The following is a 6,000-nucleotide window of genomic DNA, read 5'->3' as shown; positions in this document are numbered from 1 at the left end:
ATGAAGTTAAGCATGGCATCAAGGGGCTTGATCTCATGCACCGTGAGTTTCTCACTTCCTTCAACTCACTAATGAACAAGCTCAACTCTCATCTTGCCACGCATACTACTACATCGAGTGCTCACCATTCCGCGATTCCTGCTACGCACTCAACGACCACGAATCCAGTTGCGGCCTCTAAGCTCACCCATCAAGCTGTTGGTGAGAATCCTTCCAAACGTCGATTGATGGATCGCTCTCCCGACTCGTCGCCTACCAATACCGTTACACGCGCTATGCTGTCATTGGGTACAGGGTTGTCCTACAACAATATTACGACCGTTCCTGAACGCCCACCACGTACTTGGGTCTTTATCTCCCGTATTGCTCCTGATACTCCGATTGAAGCGATCCGTGAAATGGCCTGTTCCAACATAGGGACAGACGACATCTTGGTATAGAGCCTTGTACGACGCGACCGGGATCTTTCTACGCTCTCCTACGTATCTTTTAAAATTGGTGTACCGGATTCGCACCGGGCTATTGCTTTGGCTGCTTCAACCTGGCCTCGCGGGATCTCTTTTAAGGAGTTCATCGACCTTAATCCCCGCTCCGTCAATGTTTGGCGACCCACTACTGCAGCATCCCATGCACCTTCTGCGCCTGTTACCCGTGAATCGGATCATCATTCATCGCCACCTTCTATCAACCACACGACACAACTGCGAAACGCTGATTTCACTATTTCGCCCGATCATGGTCCTATGAGCTTGCCTTATACGCAGTACTTTCAGCAAGCGTAAACCGGCTGATCCGGCTGAAGATTTTCATTAACTACCGACTTTACCCGAATTGATGGAAGCTAACCCTGCATCTAATACACACAATCCGTCCGACTCTCTTTCGCCGTTAATAACTTGCAGCGAGAGCACTCCCGGCGCATCTCACTCTCTCATTCCTTCGATCGATCGACTAAACATCTACTATCAAAACGTAAGAGGATTGCGCACAAAACTAGACGAGTTACGCCTCTCTCTATCTGAGCTTGATATGGATGTGTTGGTGTTAACTGAAACATGGCTCGATGGCTCAATTCCGTCCTCTCTTATCTCGGAGGATGCGTATGACATCTATCGCTGCGACCGAAATTCTCTCAACAGTAACCGTTGCCGTGGTGGTGGTGTACTCATTGCCTGCTCTTCCGTGCTGAACACGTCAACTTTATCACTGCCGTTCGACTCGCTGGAGTCTGTTTGGACAATTGTTAAGCTTCAAAACCTTGCAATCTATATCGGCGCCGTTTACATCCCACCCGATTTGCGTTCTTCCGAAGTAGTCCTTGACGTTTTACATGAGAGTGTTAGTTTCGTTGCTGGCAAACTTAAACCAAATGATCTTATGGTGTTACTTGGTGATTTTAATTCACCATCACTCTCCTGGCAACCGTCGGCATCGTGCGTTAATCAGTTCATTCCTACTGGTGTATCTTGTGAAAATGTTTCTCTGCTTGATGGAATGTCGGTAAACGGTTTGCTGCAATTATCCGGCATAAAAAATATACGCGGAAGACAATTAGATCTTCTATTTGCCAATGCTGCCTTCTTGGAGTGCTGCTCCCCCGTCATAGCTTCACCTGTTCCACTCGTTGCGCTAGACAATCATAATCCTGCTCTTGAGACAAGCGTGCTCCTTACGCACTCTCGCCCTGCATCCTCCCAACGAATACCTACGGCTCGTATGTTCAATTTTAGGAAATTGGACTACCAAAAGCTTCATCTTGTATTAGCCGATACCGATTGGTCCTTTATTGATGCTGACTGTGACATAAATCAAGCTGTAGCAGCGTTTACTAATGTAATCACTTCCGCCTTCCCTTCCTGCTGTCCTCTCCTTTAACCCGCTCCTAATCCTAAGTGGTCGAACAGAGCTTTACGTCTATTAAAATCGGACAAAAACCGCGCTCAACGCGCCTACCGTTTAAATAATACTTTACACAATCTTTGTGTATAAAAATATGCGGCTAAGGCTTATCGTCTTCTTAATCGCCATCTGTATCGTCGCTACGTTCGGCGTCTTCAAATGCGCTTCACTATTGATCCTGGGTCATTCTTTCGTTTTGCGAACTCTCGGCGAGGCTCTGCTAGCCTTCCATCCACCCTGTTTCTTGATCTGTCCTCTGCTACGTCCAATCCTGATATATGTAACCTGTTTGCCAAACATTTCTCTAGTGTATTTGTCGATCCTAGTACTTTTAAGGTTCCTTTGGACGTAGGCTTGTCTTACACGCCCTCTGATGTGATATCATGTAATTCAGTCGTTGTAAGTGAAAGCCTAGTAAAATCCGCTTTATCCAAACTTAAAACTTCGTTTTCACCAGGCCCCGATGGCATCCCTGCCTGTGTTTTGAAAAAATGTGGCAATACCCTCGCTGCTATTCTCACTCGTCTGTTTTCTCGCTCGCTTAGTGTAGGGATTTTTCCTAGTCAATGGAAACTAGCTTGGCTTGTTCCCATTTATAAGAAAGGTGACCGCACACTAGCATCAAACTACAGAGGCATTTCTATTATTTGTGCGTGTTCTAAAATCCTCGAGTCAATTGTCCATTTATCTGTAATGCCTTGTGTAAAAAATTATATTTCTACGGAACAACACGGCTTTATGCCCAATCGCTCAGTGTCCACCAACCTAATGTGTTTTTTGTCTTCTCTATATCACTACCTGTCTAGTGGTAAGCAAGTAGACACTATCTATACCGATTTCAAAGCGGCATTTGACAGTATACCTCTATCATTACTTGTTGCTAAGCTTCGAAAACTAGGTTTCGGTGGCTCTATATTGCCGTGGTTCAACTCCTATCTTGAGAATCGTTCATATGCAGTTAAAATCTGTGGCTCTTTCTCTGAATGTTTTCTTAGTTCTTCGGGTGTCCCTCAAGGTAGTGTCCTTAGTCCCTTACTGTTCATTCTCTTCCTCAATGACTGTACTTCGATCCTTCCTCCTAACGGCTTCTTGCTATATGCGGATGACGTTAAAATTTTTCTTCCTGTATCTTCTACAGCTGATTGTCTAGTCCTTCAATCCTGGCTCTGTAAATTCTCTACATGGTGTGCTTCTAACGGTTTAGTCCTGTGTCGTGAAAAATGTTCTGTCTTGTCTTTCTTCCGATCCTCTACAAGTATAACTCATGCTTATAGTGTCTGTGATGCCCCTATTCCCCGTGCGTCCTTGTCTAAGGATCTTGGCGTCTTCTTTGACCCGAGTCTTTCTTTCAAGGAGCACACGGACTATGTCATCAACTAGGCCAACAAAAGTCTTGGTTATATTTGTCGCATGTCCACTGAAATTCGTGATCCTTTTTGTCTTAAGTCCCTTTATTGTTGTTGGGTTCGTTCCGTACTAGAATATGCCTGTGTCATCTGGTCTCCTGTCCAACTATCTCTGCTCCAAAGGATTGAGAGGATCCAGAGACGTTTTACAAGGATCGTATTTCGTAGGTCGCTGGGTCATCACTCTATTCCGCTTCCTTCGTATGACGATAGATGCACTCTATTAGGCCTTGCCAAGTTGGAGCACCGCCTCTCGGTCGCTCAGGCTTCTTTCGTCGTTGGCATATTGCTCAATACGATTGATACTCCTTCACTTCTGTCGCGCTTACATTTGTATGCACCTTGTCGCACCTTACGTTATCGTTTTCGTCTCCAGTTACCTATATGTCGTACACGTTTTGCTCGCAATGAGCCTTTTGTAAGAGCTATGTCGTCTTTTAACAGTACTTCTGATCTGTTCGATTTCAACATATCCTATCCTGTCTACCGATCCCGTCTTCGCTCCTTTTCCGTACCATAAACTCCTTCCAACTCCTTCGTGAATAATTGTATACTATAGTCAGTAAGCACTATTGCTGAAACCCAACGTGGCCGAGCAATTAATAAAATAAAAATAAATCAATAAATAATTAAAACGAATGTTTGATGTGTTTGGCCGTCCAAACGCTAGGGTTGAGTTTGCCAATAAGGAGTCGTTGAGCGAATTGGCTTCCTTCCGCTGGTTTTCTCTAAGGAACGATTTTAGCCGCCTTCAGCGTTCTTCCATATCGATCCTGTCAGTAATACAGGCTTGAATCGCCTCACTGGTGTCGTCATACTCTTCCAGCTTTGCCACCGCGGCAAAAAAGTCCTGTCTGTGTTGCTCCAAACCCTCCATAACTTCCGGGATTTCACCTACATTATCGGGTTTGAAGTTCTGCTTAAAGCGCTCCAGCGCTTTAATGTTTTCCACTGCGATGAGTTTTTTGTGCTGAGCAGATTTTATTTTCTTGTCCATCTTAGCTTCCGTCAGATTTTCACGATAATGCCGATAACGCGAAATGAACGTTCACGAAACTGTAGCAATTTGCGCGGGAAAAATAAACCATGACTTTTTTTATAAAAATATTTATTACATGTGTTTATTTACTTAACATTATTTACAACAGACAACAGGAAAGGATATCTAAATCAATCACAGGATCATTGTTTCCAACGATGTGGATGATATAGTTTGAAAATATGCGAAGTATTTCACTACAAGTTGCTGCACTTAAACCACTTAACTCAGGAACGTGTAGATCTTCGTAGGATAGTTGCCTGTTGGGACTGATATTTTTACGTCGTCTTTGTAAAACTGCCCTTGCTGGTTTTGATCGGTGACACACCGAGAACTTATGTTTAAGTGTTTCATCCATTGGGCAGTGTGGGCATGTTAGTGATGTAATGCGGTATTGACGAAAAAGATCGGCACAATTTTTTATTTTATTATTCACCAGTAGATATAGGTATGATCTTTGTTCGGAATTTAGCTTTCGATTGCTTATGTTATGCCAGACCCTGCGCCAATTTCTTGTTGGTGTCTCCAAGCATACTTTGGGATTTGGTAGAGACTTTGTTATCTTTTTTGTCAGACTTTTTGTCGTTATTATGGTATCCAATCCATTTGGTATAGCCACCATATGTATTTTTACAGTTTTTAGGCATGGATAGCTGCTTAAGACATTTACTTCATTTACGTTATTAATTTACTCGGAGCTTACGCAAAGGCTGTTTCTGTGCGTTATATAACGGTTACATAGCAGTGCTGGAACTTTTATGGATGGAATGTGAAGGTTTAATCCTCCACGCAATTTTGGAAGAGCAAGTTGTTGTAGGGGAACTCTAGTACATCCACTTCCACTCCAGATTAATAAGCCTATTAGAGACGTTATTTTTGCTATGTCCATTTCTCGAGCACCACACACCGAGGCTGTAAACCAAACCTTGGGCAGTATGAATGTATTAAGCAGCGTGATTTTTGGACATAGATTAAGGTTTCTTCTTTTGTGGTACCACACCATCCACCAGAATTTTTCTATGACAATGTCCCAATTGTTGCTCATTGCTTCACGGATGTTATTGGTGAATAGAATGCCGAGAAGTCGTAGTCGTTCTACCGTACGAAGCCATGGTGTTTCTATTGTGTTATTGGTGGTGATGTGTCCTATGTCTAGTGCTGTTGTTTTTTTCTATACTTAGCATCGCACCAGAATAGTACCCGAATGTTTCTATTGTTTGTCGCACTAACTCGATTTTGGGAAGGGAAGTGGAAATCACCGATATATCGTCAGCATAAGCATTGATCAGGTCATTCTGATTGTTACAAAGGCCTTCGAGTGTGGTGAGGAGCGGGTGAAGATACAAAACAAACAACATCCTTGACAAGGGATCACCATGCCTTACGGATCGTTGGATAGGAAACGAAGGGGAGAGGTGTCCATTTACTAGTAACTGTGACGAGGATTGATGACTGTGAGGAAAGCGTTAAAAGTTCTGTAACGAACGTCAAAACACGAATGTCGTGTTAACGGTAATTTTGAAAATGATCCAACCTTGCAACGATCCAACCTTGCCGTGAATATGAACTACAGAGAATTGACAGAAGAGAGCGAGGAAGGATGAGACCGAGGAAAGACGCCAAGAAAGCAAGAACGCAAAAACGAACGAAGCGGAA

The sequence above is a fragment of the Anopheles coluzzii genome, chromosome 2 (genome assembly GCF_943734685.1).
Source record: "Anopheles coluzzii chromosome 2, AcolN3, whole genome shotgun sequence".
Taxonomy (NCBI): domain Eukaryota; kingdom Metazoa; phylum Arthropoda; class Insecta; order Diptera; family Culicidae; genus Anopheles; species Anopheles coluzzii.
The sequence above is the reverse complement of the archived record's forward strand: the minus strand, read 5'-3'. Positions refer to the sequence as shown.